Source organism: Muntiacus reevesi, chromosome X, assembly GCF_963930625.1.
Source record: "Muntiacus reevesi chromosome X, mMunRee1.1, whole genome shotgun sequence".
Classification (NCBI taxonomy): Eukaryota; Metazoa; Chordata; class Mammalia; order Artiodactyla; family Cervidae; genus Muntiacus; species Muntiacus reevesi.
The window spans coordinates 25,408,725-25,427,257 of record NC_089271.1 but is presented as its reverse complement, the minus strand read 5'-3'; positions in this window follow the sequence as shown (position 1 = coordinate 25,427,257).

Here is an 18,533-nt window from a genome sequence, read left to right as displayed (position 1 = left end):
GACACGGCTGGGCGACTGTACGTCAGAAGAAGTATAGAAGCTGCTGACCAGAGAGAAGTCACTGTCTCCAGACCCCAGATAAAGACTTTGGAGGCTTGGCACTGCACTCGGGCATGCCGGAGCCCAAGGGTGGCTGGGAGTCCCGATGTGGAGAGAGTGTGCACCTGTTGGGCGTCCTGGCCAATGCGCGTCTGGGCAGCTCTGCCTCTTCTCTGGGGCCAGCCTGAGCCACGGCAGTATGCAGCCACTACTGCTCCGTGTCAGGTGGAGGTGTGTCTCTTTTCCTCTCGGGAAGACGGTGACCTGACCGAGCGTGCCAGCCATGAAGAGTGTGGCGAGAGCAGCTGCCGAAAGGGGCGACACGCCCCGCAGTATCGGCAGGGTTTTGAACACGGCAAGCGGGAGCTGCGCTGCCTCATCGCAGAGGTGGACCCCAGACTCCCTCCTGCTCTGAAGCCAGGTGCTCCTTTCTGTTGCCTAGGGCCAGCCTGTGAATTGTTCTTAGGTTGTGGAGACGGCTTGTGGCGGGCAGGCGTGTTCTGCAGCGCCTGGGAGGCGGAGACAGCCTGGCTTTTCCGGGCCGCGAGTGCAGCTCAAGAGGCTTCGGAAAGCTTGCGCGAAAGAGGCCAGCTCGGCCGTCCCCTCGCTGCAGACACACTTGAGTGGCCTTGGGAACTTGGGAGGCCGCCAGACTCCCCCAGGTCTTCCACTGGTCCCAGGACCCCTGGTCACCTGTGGGCTCTATTCGCCCCGGGGATGGTCCTTCCTTCAGAGTTTCTCACTGAGAAAATGTGACTTGCAGAGCTCAGGGACAGAGGATCCTGCTGCGCCCGAGCCCTAGGTTATTGCAAGGCGTCAGAGATGACTTGGCAGCTAAGCACCCAGCGCCAAGCCTTGTTTTCTTTGGCAACCTGGCTCAATGATTAGAGCCCCTGATATCCCCAGGCAGTGCGGGAAACCTCTTCCAAGAGGACCCGGGGAATGTCCTTTCAACCTGTGCGGACAAGACGCTCTTCGAGAAGCATGACTAGCCCGAAGGCTTCTTTGCAATGGTGTCCTCATGCGTGGCACTTGCGAGCCAGCTGTTTTCCAGTTGCTCAGTCGTGTCCGACTCTCTGCATCCCGGCTCCTGTGTCCATGGGGCTTTCCTGGCAGCCGTCGTGGAGTGGGTTGCCCTTTCCTTCTCCAGGGGATCTTTCGCAACCCAGGGATGGAACCTGTGTCTCCTGCGTTGCTGGAGGTTTCTTGACCGTCTCGTCGCAAGGGTCCTTCAGGAAGGTTTTCTCTGAGAACAAGCAGAGGCGGCCACCCCGGAGGCAGCTGAAGGAGGCCCCGGGCTCGGCCGTGTCTGGCCGCCCAGGCGAGACTCACCGAGCGCTTTGAGAGAGTGCTGTCGGCGGCTCGAGGGTCTGGGAAGACACACCAGTGTGAAAGAGCCTCTGGATTTCCTCACACCTCAGTAAGTGTTCCCTGGCGTGGAGGGTGGCTGCTCTTGCGCCGAGAGCGTGCTTTGTGAGGACAGACACAGGACTCTGGGACCCGGCTGTCCTCCCTCAGTCAGAGAGGCCGTGTGTCCCAGGTGGGGCTTGGTGTTGTGTGTGTTCCCTCGGGCAGAGGTGATGCTAGAGCTGCTCCTTGGAGGGGCACTTGGCGAGAAGCAGGGAGGAAGGCTGGATTCCCGGCCCCGAAAGGGGCACCTTTGAGGAGCACGTCCGCCTGGGTGCGTGCTCGGTCAGCGTCCCGCACTGGGCTTGCTCTTCGCGGTATCCCCCTACACGGCAGCGGTATCTTGTGCACGATGGGTGTGGACCATGCCTACCCGATTGCACCTCTGTACACGTGGATTTGCCAGTGACCCTTTGGGAAACTAGAGAGTCAGGAACCGAGAGTCTGCTGTCTAGTTCCCCGAGTCGGACCCATCTCACCCATTTTCAAACAGTGAAGAGAAGGGAATTCCAGTTGCACTCTAGACGGGAGCAGCGGAATTTTAGCATCAATTTCATTGGCCCGTACCTGTTGACGACAAAGCGTGACATGTCCGTGGGAAGCTGACTCTTCTGTCAATCGCCCGCCTCACCAAGCAGCATGGGTGAGGTGGGAAGGCTCCTCAGGTCGTTCCTCGATCGTCCAGTCCACGGGGCATTGAGACAGACTGAGGACGCAGGCAGGTTACTTCTCCGCGAGGTGGCTTTCTGAGAATCTGGGGAGGTCAAGGTTTCGCTCATGCCCTCTGCTCAAGATGGTGGGACGATGTTCTCCAGCCAGATCCGCTGGATTCTCGCACGTCATCCCCAGCGGTTCAGAAACCCCCTTGGGCTCCCCATGTCATAGTGCCTTGTGTGACTCGGTTCTGCTGGAGTTAAATGGTATGTTCCCGGGCTATTTCGAACGTGTCCCAAGGTTTCCTGTTTCCTGATAGTATTAGACACGAGGCGTGAGGGCAGTAGTTTCCTGAAACCTTGGTGCTCAGGGTAAGCCGTGGTGGCCGGTGGAAGTGCAGCCTGGGTGCCCCAAGATCCTCAGAGAGTTTCTGAGGAGGTAGCCTGCGCATGTTGTGGGAGATTGTGCTCGAGTACGAGGTGGCTGCCTCTTGCTGATCGGAGACCACGTGCGTTGAGTACACCTCCTCTGCTCCAGAGTCAAGGTCTACATTTGCCAGAGGAAAAAGCTGCTGTTTTTCTGATCAGAGGGTAATGAGAAAGTATATTGAAAGAAACAAAGTGGTCAGCTTTTCCTGTGCCTTTACAGATGTGTGTGTGTGTGTGTGTGTGTGTGTGTGTCTGTGTGTGTGTGTATCCTCTGGGAATATGTGACGGGACGAGTTTCTGTTAATGTGGCTCCTCTTTGGAGGGAGGATATGTTCGAGCGTATCCACAGTGTTTTCTGCACCCTCCGTTGAATATTGGACCCTGAGTCAGTGCTTTGTTTCAACAAGTCGTGAAGACAACTACCTGTTACATTCCAGGTGTTCCAGTAACGGTGGTTGTTTTGTTTTGTTGTTGTATAATTTCAGTTGCGTTGCCTGAGGAAGGTGTGAAAATGACAGCCATGGAGCAATAGAGAAGAAGCCGTCCAGACTGGCGTGCTGCAGTCCGGGGAGGGTCTCACAGAGTCGGACACGGCTGGGCGACTGTACGTCAGAAGAAGTATAGAAGCTGCTGACCAGAGAGAAGTCACTGTCTCCAGACCCCAGATAAAGACTTTGGAGGCTTGGCACTGCACTCGGGCATGCCGGAGCCCAAGGGTGGCTGGGAGTCCCGATGTGGAGAGAGTGTGCACCTGTTGGGCGTCCTGGCCAATGCGCGTCTGGGCAGCTCTGCCTCTTCTCTGGGGCCAGCCTGAGCCACGGCAGTATGCAGCCACTACTGCTCCGTGTCAGGTGGAGGTGTGTCTCTTTTCCTCTCGGGAAGACGGTGACCTGACCGAGCGTGCCAGCCATGAAGAGTGTGGTGAGAGCAGCTGCCGAAAGGGGCGACACTCCCCGCAGTATCGGCAGGGTTTTGAACACGGCAAGCGGGAGCTGCGCTGCCTCATCGCAGAGGTAGACCCCAGACTCCCTCCTGCTCTGAAGCCAGGTGCTCCTTTCTGTTGCCTAGGGCCAGCCTGTGAATTGTTCTTAGGTTGTGGAGACGGCTTGTGGCGGGCAGGCGTGTTCTGCAGCGCCTGGGAGGCGGAGACAGCCTGGCTTTTCCGGGCCGCGAGTGCAGCTCAAGAGGCTTCGGAAAGCTTGCGCGAAAGAGGCCAGCTCGGCCGTCCCCTCGCTGCAGACACACTTGAGTGGCCTTGGGAACTTGGGAGGCCGCCAGACTCCCCCAGGTCTTCCAGTGGTCCCAGGACCCCTGGTCACCTGTGGGCTCTATTCGCCCCGGGGATGGTCCTTCCTTCAGAGTTTCTCTCTGAGAAAATGTGACTTGCAGAGCTCAGGGACAGAGGATCCTGGTGCGCCCGAGCCCTAGGTTATTGCAAGGCGTCAGAGACGACTTGGCAGCTAAGCACCCAGCGCCAAGCCTTGTTTTCTTTGGCAACCTGGCTCAATGATTAGAGCCCCTGAAATCCCCAGGCAGTGCGGGAAACCTCTTCCAAGAGGACCCGGGGAGTGTCCTTTCAACCTGTGCGGACAAGACGCTCTTCGAGAAGCATGACTAGCCCGAAGGCTTCTTTGCAATGGTGGCCTCATGCGTGGCACTTGCGAGCCAGCTGTTTTCCAGTTGCTCAGTCGTGTCCGACTCTCTGCATCCCGGCTCCTGTGTCCATGGGGCTTTCCTGGCAGCCGTCGTGGAGTGGGTTGCCCTTTCCTTCTCCAGGGGATCTTTCGCAACCCAGGGATGGAACCTGTGTCTCCTGCGTTGCTGGAGGTTTCTTGACCGTCTCGTCGCAAGGGTCCTTCAGGAAGGTTTTCTCTGAGAACAAGCAGAGGCGGCCACCCCGGAGGCAGCTGAAGGAGGCCCCGGGCTCGGCCGTGTCTGGCCGCCCAGGCGAGACTCACCGAGCGCTTTGAGAGAGTGCTGTCGGTGGCTCGAGGGTCTGGGAAGACACACCAGTGTGAAAGAGCCTCTGGATTTCCTCACACCCCAGTAAGTGTTCCCTGGCGTGGAGGGTGGCTGCTCTTGCGCCGAGAGCGTGCTTTGTGAGGGCAGACACAGGACTCTGGGACCCGGCTGTCCTCCCTGAGTCAGAGAGGCCGTGTGTCCCAGGTGGGGCTTGGTGTTGTGTGTGTTCCCTCGGGCAGAGGTGATGCTAGAGCTGCTCCTTGGAGGGGCACTTGGCGAGAAGCAGGGAGGAAGGCTGGATTCCCGGCCCCGAAAGGGGCACCTTTGAGGAGCACGTCCGCCTGGGTGCGTGCTCGGTCAGCGTCCCGCACTGGGCTTGCTCTTCGCGGTATCCCCCTACACGGCAGCGGTATCTTGTGCACGATGGGTGTGGACCATGCCTACCCGATTGCACCTCTGTACACGTGGATTTGCCAGTGACCCTTTGGGAAACTAGAGAGTCAGGAAGCGAGAGTCTGCTGTCTAGTTCCCCGAGTCGGACCCATCTCACCCATTTTCAAACAGTGAAGAGAAGGGAATTCCAGTTGCACTCTAGACGGGAGCAGCGGAATTTTAGCATCAATTTCATTGGCCCGTACCTGTTGACGACAAAGCGTGACATGTCCGTGGGAAGCTGACTCTTCTGTCGATCGCCCGCCTCACCAAGCAGCATGGGTGAGGTGGGAAGGCTCCTCAGGTCGTTCCTCGATCGTCCAGTCCACGGGGCATTGAGACAGACTGAGGACGCAGGCAGGTTACTTCTCCGCGAGGTGGCTTTCTGAGAATCTGGGGAGGTCAAGGTTTCGCTCATGCCCTCTGCTCAAGATGGTGGGACGATGTTCTCCAGCCAGATCCGCTGGATTCTCGCACGTCATCCCCAGCGGTTCAGAAACCCCCTTGGGCTCCCCATGTCATAGTGCCTTGTGTGACTCGGTTCTGCTGGAGTTAAATGGTATGTTCCCGGGCTATTTCGAACGTGTCCCAAGGTTTCCTGTTTCCTGATAGTATTAGACACGAGGCGTGAGGGCAGTAGTTTCCTGAAACCTTGGTGCTCAGGGTAAGCCGTGGTGGCCGGTGGAAGTGCAGCCTGGGTGCCCCAAGATCCTCAGAGAGTTTCTGAGGAGGTAGCCTGCGCATGTTGTGGGAGATTGTGCTCGAGTACGAGGGGGCTGCCTCTTGCTGATCGGAGACCACGTGCGTTGAGTACACCTCCTCTGCTCCAGAGTCAAGGTCTACATTTGCCAGAGGAAAAAGCTGCTGTTTTTCTGATCAGAGGGTAATGAGAAAGTATATTGAAAGAAACAAAGTGGTCAGCTTTTCCTGTGCCTTTACAGATGTGTGTGTGTGTGTGTGTGTGTGTGTGTGTGTTTCTGTGTGTGTGTGTATCCTCTGGGAATATGTGACCGGACGAGTTTCTTTTAATGTGGCTCCTCTTTGGAGGGAGGATATGTTCGAGCGTATCCACAGTGTTTTCTGCACCCTCCGTTGAATATTGGACCCTGAGTCAGTGCTTTGTTTCAACAAGTCGTGAAGACAACTACCTGTTACATTCCAGGTGTTCCAGTAACGGTGGTTGTTTTGTTTTTTTGTTGTATAATTTCAGTTGCGATGCCTGAGGAAGGTGTGAAAATGACAGCCATGGAGCAATAGAGAAGAAGCCGTCCAGACTGGCGTGCTGCAGTCCGGGGAGGGTCTCACAGAGTCGGACACGGCTGGGCGACTGTACGTCAGAAGAAGTATAGAAGCTGCTGACCAGAGAGAAGTCACTGTCTCCAGACCCCAGATAAAGACTTTGGAGGCTTGGCACTGCACTCGGGCATGCCGGAGCCCAAGGGTGGCTGGGAGTCCCGATGTGGAGAGAGTGTGCACCTGTTGGGCGTCCTGGCCAATGCGCGTCTGGGCAGCTCTGCCTCTTCTCTGGGGCCAGCCTGAGCCACGGCAGTATGCAGCCACTACTGCTCCGTGTCAGGTGGAGGTGTGTCTCTTTTCCTCTCGGGAAGACGGTGACCTGACCGAGCGTGCCAGCCATGAAGAGTGTGGCGAGAGCAGCTGCCGAAAGGGGCGACACGCCCCGCAGTATCGGCAGGGTTTTGAACACGGCAAGCGGGAGCTGCGCTGCCTCATCGCAGAGGTGGACCCCAGACTCCCTCCTGCTCTGAAGCCAGGTGCTCCTTTCTGTTGCCTAGGGCCAGCCTGTGAATTGTTCTTAGGTTGTGGAGACGGCTTGTGGCGGGCAGGCGTGTTCTGCAGCGCCTGGGAGGCGGAGACAGCCTGGCTTTTCCGGGCCGCGAGTGCAGCTCAAGAGGCTTCGGAAAGCTTGCGCGAAAGAGGCCAGCTCGGCCGTCCCCTCACTGCAGACACACTTGAGTGGCCTTGGGACCTTGGGAGGCCGCCAGACTCCCCCAGGTCTTCCACTGGTCCCAGGACCCCTGGTCACCTGTGGGCTCTATTCGCCCCGGGGATGGTCCTTCCTTCAGAGTTTCTCTCTGAGAAAATGTGACTTGCAGAGCTCAGGGACAGAGGATCCTGCTGCGCCCGAGCCCTAGGTTATTGCAAGGCGTCAGAGACGACTTGGCAGCTAAGCACCCAGCGCCAAGCCTTGTTTTCTTTGGCAACCTGGCTCAATGATTAGAGCCCCTGAAATCCCCAGGAAGTGCGGGAAACCTCTTCCAAGAGGACCCAGGGAGTGTCCTTTCAACCTGTGCGGACAAGACGCTCTTCGAGAAGCATGACTAGCCCGAAGGCTTCTTTGCAATGGTGGCCTCATGCGTGGCACTTGCGAGCCAGCTGTTTTCCAGTTGCTCAGTCGTGTCCGACTCTCTGCATCCCGGCTCCTGTGTCCATGGGGCTTTCCTGGCAGCCGTCGTGGAGTGGGTTGCCCTTTCCTTCTCCAGGGGATCTTTCGCAACCCAGGGATGGAACCTGTGTCTCCTGCGTTGCTGGAGGTTTCTTGACCGTCTCGTCGCAAGGGTCCTTCAGGAAGGTTTTCTCTGAGAACAAGCAGAGGCGGCCACCCCGGAGGCAGCTGAAGGAGGCCCCGGGCTCGGCCGTGTCTGGCCGCCCAGGCGAGACTCACCGAGCGCTTTGAGAGAGTGCTGTCGGCGGCACGAGGGTCTGGGAAGACACACCAGTGTGAAAGAGACTCTGGATTTCCTCACACCTCAGTAAGTGTTCCCTGGCGTGGAGGGTGGCTGCTCTTGCGCCGAGAGCGTGCTTTGTGAGGACAGACACAGGACTCTGGGACCCGGCTGTCCTCCCTGAGTCAGAGAGGCCGTGTGTCCCAGGTGGGGCTTGGTGTTGTGTGTGTTCCCTCGGGCAGAGGTGATGCTAGAGCTGCTCCTTGGAGGGGCACTTGGCGAGAAGCAGGGAGGAAGGCTGGATTCCCGGCCCCGAAAGGGGCACCTTTGAGGAGCACGTCCGCCTGGGTGCGTGCTCGGTCAGCGTCCCGCACTGGGCTTGCTCTTCGCGGTATCCCCCTACACGGCAGCGGTATCTTGTGCACGATGGGTGTGGACCATGCCTACCCGATTGCACCTCTGTACACGTGGTTTTGCCAGTGACCCTTTGGGAAACTAGAGAGTCAGGAAGCGAGAGTCTGCTGTCTAGTTCCCCGAGTCGGACCCATCTCACCCATTTTCAAACAGTGAAGAGAAGGGAATTCCAGTTGCACTCTAGACGGGAGCAGTGGAATTTTAGCATCAATTTCATTGGCCCGTACCTGTTGACGACAAAGCGTGACATGTCCGTGGGAAGCTGACTCTTCTGTCGATCGCCCGCCTCACCAAGCAGCATGGGTGAGGTGGGAAGGCTCCTCAGGTCGTTCCTCGATCGTCCAGTCCACGGGGCATTGAGACAGACTGAGGACGCAGGCAGGTTACTTCTCCGCGAGGTGGCTTTCTGAGAATCTGGGGAGGTCAAGGTTTCGCTCATGCCCTCTGCTCAAGATGGTGGGACGATGTTCTCCAGCCAGATCCGCTGGATTCTCGCACGTCATCCCCAGCGGTTCAGAAACCCCCTTGGGCTCCCCATGTCATAGTGCCTTGTGTGACTCGGTTCTGCTGGAGTTAAATGGTATGTTCCCGGGCTATTTCGAACGTGTCCCAAGGTTTCCTGTTTCCTGATAGTATTAGACACGAGGCGTGAGGGCAGAAGTTTCCTGAAACCTTGGTGCTCAGGGTAAGCCGTGGTGGCCGGTGGAAGTGCAGCCTGGGTGCCCCAAGATCCTCAGAGAGTTTCTGAGGAGGAAGCCTGCGCATGTTGTGGGAGATTGTGCTCGAGTACGAGGTGGCTGCCTCTTGCTGATCGGAGACCACGTGCGTTGAGTACACCTCCTCTGCTACAGAGTCAAGGTCTACATTTGCCAGAGGAAAAAGCTGCTGTTTTTCTGATCAGAGGGTAATGAGAAAGTATATTGAAAGAAACAAAGTGGTCAGCTTTTCCTGTGCCTTTACAGATGTGTGTGTGTGTGTGTGTGTGTGTCTGTGTGTGTGTGTCTGTGTGTGTGTGTATCCTCTGGGAATATGTGACCGGACGAGTTTCTTTTAATGTGGCTCCTCTTTGGAGGGAGGATATGTTCGAGTGTATCCACAGTGTTTTCTGCACCCTCCATTGAATATTGGACCCTGAGTCAGTGCTTTGTTTCAACAAGTCGTGAAGACAACTACCTGTTACATTCCAGGTGTTCCAGTAACGGTGGTTGTTTTGTTTTGTTGTTGTATAATTTCAGTTGCGATGCCTGAGGAAGGTGTGAAAATGACAGCCATGGAGCAATAGAGAAGAAGCCGTCCAGACTGGCGTGCTGCAGTCCGGGGAGGGTCTCACAGAGTCGGACACGGCTGGGCGACTGTACGTCAGAAGAAGTATAGAAGCTGCTGACCAGAGAGAAGTCACTGTCTCCAGACCCCAGATAAAGACCTTGGAGCCTTGGCACTGCACTCGGGCATGCCGGAGCCCAAGGGTGGCTGGGAGTCCCGATGTGGAGAGAGTGTGCACCTGTTGGGCGTCCTGGCCAATGCGCGTCTGGGCAGCTCTGCCTCTTCTCTGGGGCCAGCCTGAGCCACGGCAGTATGCAGCCACTACTGCTCCGTGTCAGGTGGAGGTGTGTCTCTTTTCCTCTCGGGAAGACGGTGACCTGACCGAGCGTGCCAGCCATGAAGAGTGTGGCGAGAGCAGCTGCCGAAAGGGGCGACACGCCCCGCAGTATCGGCAGGGTTTTGAACACGGCAAGCGGGAGCTGCGCTGCCTCATCGCAGAGGTGGACCCCAGACTCCCTCCTGCTCTGAAGCCAGGTGCTCCTTTCTGTTGCCTAGGGCCAGCCTGTGAATTGTTCTTAGGTTGTGGAGACGGCTTGTGGCGGGCAGGCGTGTTCTGCAGCGCCTGGGAGGCGGAGACAGCCTGGCTTTTCCGGGCCGCGAGTGCAGCTCAAGAGGCTTCGGAAAGCTTGCGCGAAAGAGGCCAGCTCGGCCGTCCCCTCGCTGCAGACACACTTGAGTGGCCTTGGGAACTTGGGAGGCCGCCAGACTCCCCCAGGTCTTCCACTGGTCCCAGGACCCCTGGTCAGCTGTGGGCTCTATTCGCCCCGGGGATCGTCCTTCCTTCAGAGTTTCTCACTGAGAAAATGTGACTTGCAGAGCTCAGGGACAGAGGATCCTGCTGCGCCCGAGCCCTAGGTTATTGCAAGGCGTCAGAGATGACTTGGCAGCTAAGCACCCAGCGCCAAGCCTTGTTTTCTTTGGCAACCTGGCTCAATGATTAGAGCCCCTGAAATCCCCAGGCAGTGCGGGAAACCTCTTCCAAGAGGACCCGGGGAGTGTCCTTTCAACCTGTGCGGACAAGACGCTCTTCGAGAAGCATGACTAGCCCGAAGGCTTCTTTGCAATGGTGGCCTCATGCGTGGCACTTGCGAGCCAGCTGTTTTCCAGTTGCTCAGTCGTGTCCGACTCTCTGCATCCCGGCTCCTGTGTCCATGGGGCTTTCCTGGCAGCCGTCGTGGAGTGGGTTGCCCTTTCCTTCTCCAGGGGATCTTTCGCAACCCAGGGATGGAACCTGTGTCTCCTGCGTTGCTGGAGGTTTCTTGACCGTCTCGTCGCAAGGGTCCTTCAGGAAGGTTTTCTCTGAGAACAAGCAGAGGCGGCCACCCCGGAGGCAGCTGAAGGAGGCCCCGGGCTCGGCCGTGTCTGGCCGCCCAGGCGAGACTCACCGAGCGCTTTGAGAGAGTGCTGTCGGTGGCTCGAGGGTCTGGGAAGACACACCAGTGTGAAAGAGCCTCTGGATTTCCTCACACCCCAGTAAGTGTTCCCTGGCGTGGAGGGTGGCTGCTCTTCCGCCGAGAGCGTGCTTTGTGAGGGCAGACACAGGACTCTGGGACCCGGCTGTCCTCCCTGAGTCAGAGAGGCCGTGTGTCCCAGGTGGGGCTTGGTGTTGTGTGTGTTCCCTCGGGCAGAGGTGATGCTAGAGCTGCTCCTTGGAGGGGCACTTGGCGAGAAGCAGGGAGGAAGGCTGGATTCCCGGCCCCGAAAGGGGCACCTTTGAGGAGCACGTCCGCCTGGGTGCGTGCTCGGTCAGCGTCCCGCACTGGGCTTGCTCTTCGCGGTATCCCCCTACACGGCAGCGGTATCTTGTGCACGATGGGTGTGGACCATGCCTACCCGATTGCACCTCTGTACACGTGGATTTGCCAGTGACCCTTTGGGAAACTAGAGAGTCAGGAACCGAGAGCCTGCTGTCTAGTTCCCCGAGTCGGACCCATCTCACCCGTTTTCAAACAGTGAAGAGAAGGGAATTCCAGTTGCACTCTAGACGGGAGCAGCGGAATTTTAGCATCAATTTCATTGGCCCGTACCTGTTGACGACAAAGCGTGACATGTCCGTGGGAAGCTGACTCTTCTGTCGATCGCCCGCCTCACCAAGCAGCATGGGTGAGGTGGGAAGGCTCCTCAGGTCGTTCCTCGATCGTCCAGTCCACGGGGCATTGAGACAGACTGAGGACGCAGGCAGGTTACTTCTCCGCGAGGTGGCTTTCTGAGAATCTGGGGAGGTCAAGGTTTCGCTCATGCCCTCTGCTCAAGATGGTGGGACGATGTTCTCCAGCCAGATCCGCTGGATTCTCGCACGTCATCCCCAGCGGTTCAGAAACCCCCTTGGGCTCCCCATGTCATAGTGCCTTGTGTGACTCGGTTCTGCTGGAGTTAAATGGTATGTTCCCGGGCTATTTCGAACGTGTCCCAAGGTTTCCTGTTTCCTGATAGTATTAGACACGAGGCGTGAGGGCAGTAGTTTCCTGAAACCTTGGTGCTCAGGGTAAGCCGTGGTGGCCGGTGGAAGTGCAGCCTGGGTGCCCCAAGATCCTCAGAGAGTTTCTGAGGAGGTAGCCTGCGCATGTTGTGGGAGATTGTGCTCGAGTACGAGGTGGCTGCCTCTTGCTGATCGGAGACCACGTGCGTTGAGTACACCTCCTCTGCTCCAGAGTCAAGGTCTACATTTGCCAGAGGAAAAAGCTGCTGTTTTTCTGATCAGAGGGTAATGAGAAAGTATATTGAAAGAAACAAAGTGGTCAGCTTTTCCTGTGCCTTTACAGATGTGTGTGTGTGTGTGTGTGTGTGTGTGTGTTTCTGTGTGTGTGTGTATCCTCTGGGAATATGTGACCGGACGAGTTTCTTTTAATGTGGCTCCTCTTTGGAGGGAGGATATGTTCGAGCGTATCCACAGTGTTTTCTGCACCCTCCGTTGAATATTGGACCCTGAGTCAGTGCTTTGTTTCAACAAGTCGTGAAGACAACTACCTGTTACATTCCAGGTGTTCCAGTAACGGTGGTTGTTTTGTTTTTTTGTTGTATAATTTCAGTTGCGATGCCTGAGGAAGGTGTGAAAATGACAGCCATGGAGCAATAGAGAAGAAGCCGTCCAGACTGGCGTGCTGCAGTCCGGGGAGGGTCTCACAGAGTCGGACACGGCTGGGCGACTGTACGTCAGAAGAAGTATAGAAGCTGCTGACCAGAGAGAAGTCACTGTCTCCAGACCCCAGATAAAGACTTTGGAGGCTTGGCACTGCACTCGGGCATGCCGGAGCCCAAGGGTGGCTGGGAGTCCCGATGTGGAGAGAGTGTGCACCTGTTGGGCGTCCTGGCCAATGCGCGTCTGGGCAGCTCTGCCTCTTCTCTGGGGCCAGCCTGAGCCACGGCAGTATGCAGCCACTACTGCTCCGTGTCAGGTGGAGGTGTGTCTCTTTTCCTCTCGGGAAGACGGTGACCTGACCGAGCGTGCCAGCCATGAAGAGTGTGGCGAGAGCAGCTGCCGAAAGGGGCGACACGCCCCGCAGTATCGGCAGGGTTTTGAACACGGCAAGCGGGAGCTGCGCTGCCTCATCGCAGAGGTGGACCCCAGACTCCCTCCTGCTCTGAAGCCAGGTGCTCCTTTCTGTTGCCTAGGGCCAGCCTGTGAATTGTTCTTAGGTTGTGGAGACGGCTTGTGGCGGGCAGGCGTGTTCTGCAGCGCCTGGGAGGCGGAGACAGCCTGGCTTTTCCGGGCCGCGAGTGCAGCTCAAGAGGCTTCGGAAAGCTTGCGCGAAAGAGGCCAGCTCGGCCGTCCCCTCACTGCAGACACACTTGAGTGGCCTTGGGACCTTGGGAGGCCGCCAGACTCCCCCAGGTCTTCCACTGGTCCCAGGACCCCTGGTCACCTGTGGGCTCTATTCGCCCCGGGGATGGTCCTTCCTTCAGAGTTTCTCTCTGAGAAAATGTGACTTGCAGAGCTCAGGGACAGAGGATCCTGCTGCGCCCGAGCCCTAGGTTATTGCAAGGCGTCAGAGACGACTTGGCAGCTAAGCACCCAGCGCCAAGCCTTGTTTTCTTTGGCAACCTGGCTCAATGATTAGAGCCCCTGAAATCCCCAGGAAGTGCGGGAAACCTCTTCCAAGAGGACCCAGGGAGTGTCCTTTCAACCTGTGCGGACAAGACGCTCTTCGAGAAGCATGACTAGCCCGAAGGCTTCTTTGCAATGGTAGCCTCATGCGTGGCACTTGCGAGCCAGCTGTTTTCCAGTTGCTCAGTCGTGTCCGACTCTCTGCATCCCGGCTCCTGTGTCCATGGGGCTTTCCTGGCAGCCGTCGTGGAGTGGGTTGCCCTTTCCTTCTCCAGGGGATCTTTCGCAACCCAGGGATGGAACCTGTGTCTCCTGCGTTGCTGGAGGTTTCTTGACCGTCTCGTCGCAAGGGTCCTTCAGGAAGGTTTTCTCTGAGAACAAGCAGAGGCGGCCACCCCGGAGGCAGCTGAAGGAGGCCCCGGGCTCGGCCGTGTCTGGCCGCCCAGGCGAGACTCACCGAGCGCTTTGAGAGAGTGCTGTCGGCGGCTCGAGGGTCTGGGAAGACACACCAGTGTGAAAGAGCCTCTGGATTTCCTCACACCCCAGTAAGTGTTCCCTGGCGTGGAGGGTGGCTGCTCTTGCTCCGAGAGCGTGCTTTGTGAGGGCAGACACAGGACTCTGGGACCCGGCTGTCCTCCCTGAGTCAGAGAGGCCGTGTGTCCCAGGTGGGGCTTGGTGTTGTGTGTGTTCCCTCGGGCAGAGGTGATGCTAGAGCTGCTCCTTGGAGGGGCACTTGGCGAGAAGCAGGGAGGAAGGCTGGATTCCCGGCCCCGAAAGGGGCACCTTTGAGGAGCACGTCCGCCTGGGTGCGTGCTCGGTCAGCGTCCCGCACTGGGCTTGCTCTTCGCGGTATCCCCCTACACGGCAGCGCTATCTTGTGCACGATGGGTGTGGACCATGCCTACCCGATTGCACCTCTGTACACGTGGATTTGCCAGTGACCCTTTGGGAAACTAGAGAGTCAGGAACCGAGAGTCTGCTGTCTAGTTCCCCGAGTCGGACCCATCTCACCCATTTTCAAACAGTGAAGAGAAGGGAATTCCAGTTGCACTCTAGACGGGAGCAGCGGAATTTTAGCATCAATTTCATTGGCCCGTACCTGTTGACGACAAAGCGTGACATGTCCGTGGGAAGCTGACTCTTCTGTCGATCGCCCGCCTCACCAAGCAGCATGGGTGAGGTGGGAAGGCTCCTCAGGTCGTTCCTCGATCGTCCAGTCCACGGGGCATTGAGAGAGACTGAGGACGCAGGCAGGTTACTTCTCCGCGAGGTGGCTTTCTGAGAATCTGGGGAGGTCAAGGTTTCGCTCATGCCCTCTGCTCAAGATGGTGGGACGATGTTCTCCAGCCAGATCCGCTGGATTCTCGCACGTCATCCCCAGCGGTTCAGAAACCCCCTTGGGCTCCCCATGTCATAGTGCCTTGTGTGACTCGGTTCTGCTGGAGTTAAATGGTATGTTCCCGGGCTATTTCGAACGTGTCCCAAGGTTTCCTGTTTCCTGATAGTATTAGACACGAGGCGTGAGGGCAGTAGTTTCCTGAAACCTTGGTGCTCAGGGTAAGCCGTGGTGGCCGGTGGAAGTGCAGCCTGGGTGCCCCAAGATCCTCAGAGAGTTTCTGAGGAGGTAGCCTGCGCATGTTGTGGGAGATTGTGCTCGAGTACGAGGTGGCTGCCTCTTGCTGATCGGAGACCACGTGCGTTGAGTACACCTCCTCTGCTCCAGAGTCAAGGTCTACATTTGCCAGAGGAAAAAGCTGCTGTTTTTCTGATCAGAGGGAAATGAGAAAGTATATTGAAAGAAACAAAGTGGTCAGCTTTTCCTGTGCCTTTACAGATGTGTGTGTGTGTGTGTGTGTGTGTGTGTGTTTCTGTGTGTGTGTGTATCCTCTGGGAATATGTGACCGGACGAGTTTCTTTTAATGTGGCTCCTCTTTGGAGGGAGGATATGTTCGAGCGTATCCACAGTGTTTTCTGCACCCTCCGTTGAATATTGGACCCTGAGTCAGTGCTTTGTTTCAACAAGTCGTGAAGACAACTACCTGTTACATTCCAGGTGTTCCAGTAACGGTGGTTGTTTTGTTTTGTTGTTGTATAATTTCAGTTGCGATGCCTGAGGAAGGTGTGAAAATGACAGCCATGGAGCAATAGAGAAGAAGCCGTCCAGACTGGCGTGCTGCAGTCCGGGGAGGGTCTCACAGAGTCGGACACGGCTGGGCGACTGTACGTCAGAAGAAGTATAGAAGCTGCTGACCAGAGAGAAGTCACTGTCTCCAGACCCCAGATAAAGACTTTGGAGGCTTGGCACTGCACTCGGGCATGCCGGAGCCCAAGGGTGGCTGGGAGTCCCGATGTGGAGAGAGTGTGCACCTGTTGGGCGTCCTGGCCAATGCGCGTCTGGGCAGCTCTGCCTCTTCTCTGGGGCCAGCCTGAGCCACGGCGGTATGCAGCCACTACTGCTCCGTGTCAGGTGGAGGTGTGTCTCTTTTCCTCTCGGGAAGACGGTGACCTGACCGAGCGTGCCAGCCATGAAGAGTGTGGCGAGAGCAGCTGCCGAAAGGGGCGACACGCCCCGCAGTATCGGCAGGGTTTTGAACACGGCAAGCGGGAGCTGCGCTGCCTCATCGCAGAGGTGGACCCCAGACTCCCTCCTGCTCTGAAGCCAGGTGCTCCTTTCTGTTGCCTAGGGCCAGCCTGTGAATTGTTCTTAGGTTGTGGAGACGGCTTGTGGCGGGCAGGCGTGTTCTGCAGCGCCTGGGAGGCGGAGACAGCCTGGCTTTTCCGGGCCGCGAGTGCAGCTCAAGAGGCTTCGGAAAGCTTGCGCGAAAGAGGCCAGCTCGGCCGTCCCCTCACTGCAGACACACTTGAGTGGCCTTGGGACCTTGGGAGGCCGCCAGACTCCCCCAGGTCTTCCACTGGTCCCAGGACCCCTGGTCACCTGTGGGCTCTATTCGCCCCGGGGATGGTCCTTCCTTCAGAGTTTCTCTCTGAGAAAATGTGACTTGCAGAGCTCAGGGACAGAGGATCCTGCTGCGCCCGAGCCCTAGGTTATTGCAAGGCGTCAGAGACGACTTGGCAGCTAAGCACCCAGCGCCAAGCCTTGTTTTCTTTGGCAACCTGGCTCAATGATTAGAGCCCCTGAAATCCCCAGGCAGTGCGGGAAACCTCTTCCAAGAGGACCCAGGGAGTGTCCTTTCAACCTGTGCGGACAAGACGCTCTTCGAGAAGCATGACTAGCCCGAAGGCTTCTTTGCAATGGTGGCCTCATGCGTGGCACTTGCGAGCCAGCTGTTTTCCAGTTGCTCAGTCGTGTCCGACTCTCTGCATCCCGGCTCCTGTGTCCATGGGGCTTTCCTGGCAGCCGTCGTGGAGTGGGTTGCCCTTTCCTTCTCCAGGGGATCTTTCGCAACCCAGGGATGGAACCTGTGTCTCCTGCGTTGCTGGAGGTTTCTTGACCGTCTCGTCGCAAGGGTCCTTCAGGAAGGTTTTCTCTGAGAACAAGCAGAGGCGGCCACCCCGGAGGCAGCTGAAGGAGGCCCCGGGCTCGGCCGTGTCTGGCCGCCCAGGCGAGACTCACCGAGCGCTTTGAGAGAGTGCTGTCGGTGGCTCGAGGGTCTGGGAAGACACACCAGTGTGAAAGAGCCTCTGGATTTCCTCACACCCCAGTAAGTGTTCCCTGGCGTGGAGGGTGGCTGCTCTTGCACCGAGAGCGTGCTTTGTGAGGGCAGACACAGGACTCTGGGACCCGGCTGTCCTCCCTGAGTCAGAGAGGCCGTGTGTCCCAGGTGGGGCTTGGTGTTGTGTGTGTTCCCTCGGGCAGAGGTGATGCTAGAGCTGCTCCTTGGAGGGGCACTTGGCGAGAAGCAGGGAGGAAGGCTGGATTCCCGGCCCCGAAAGGGGCACCTTTGAGGAGCACGTCCGCCTGGGTGCGTGCTCGGTCAGCGTCCCGCACTGGGCTTGCTCTTCGCGGTATCCCCCTACACGGCAGCGCTATCTTGTGCACGATGGGTGTGGACCATGCCTACCCGATTGCACCTCTGTACACGTGGATTTGCCAGTGACCCTTTGGGAAACTAGAGAGTCAGGAAGCGAGAGTCTGCTGTCTAGTTCCCCGAGTCGGACCCATCTCACCCATTTTCAAACAGTGAAGAGAAGGGAATTCCAGTTGCACTCTAGACGGGAGCAGCGGAATTTTAGCATCAATTTCATTGGCCCGTACCTGTTGACGACAAAGCGTGACATGTCCGTGGGAAGCTGACTCTTCTGTCGATCGCCCGCCTCACCAAGCAGCATGGGTGAGGTGGGAAGGCTCCTCAGGTCGTTCCTCGATCGTCCAGTCCACGGGGCATTGAGAGAGACTGAGGACGCAGGCAGGTTACTTCTCCGCGAGGTGGCTTTCTGAGAATCTGGGGAGGTCAAGGTTTCGCTCATGCCCTCTGCTCAAGATGGTGGGACGATGTTCTCCAGCCAGATCCGCTGGATTCTCGCACGTCATCCCCAGCGGTTCAGAAACCCCCTTGGGCTCCCCATGTCATAGTGCCTTGTGTGACTCGGTTCTGCTGGAGTTAAATGGTATGTTCCCGGGCTATTTCGAACGTGTCCCAAGGTTTCCTGTTTCCTGATAGTATTAGACACGAGGCGTGAGGGCAGTAGTTTCCTGAAACCTTGGTGCTCAGGGTAAGCCGTGGTGGCCGGTGGAAGTGCAGCCTGGGTGCCCCAAGATCCTCAGAGAGTTTCTGAGGAGGTAGCCTGCGCATGTTGTGGGAGATTGTGCTCGAGTACGAGGTGGCTGCCTCTTGCTGATCGGAGACCACGTGCGTTGAGTACACCTCCTCTGCTCCAGAGTCAAGGTCTACATTTGCCAGAGGAAAAAGCTGCTGTTTTTCTGATCAGAGGGTAATGAGAAAGTATATTGAAAGAAACAAAGTGGTCAGCTTTTCCTGTGCCTTTACAGATGTGTGTGTGTGTGTGTGTGTGTGTGTGTGTGTGTATCCTCTGGGAATATGTGACCGGACGAGTTTCTTTTAATGTGGCTCCTCTTTGGAGGGAGGATATGTTCGAGCGTATCCACAGTGTTTTCTGCACCCTCCGTTGAATATTGGACCCTGAGTCAGTGCTTTGTTTCAACAAGTCGTGAAGACAACTACC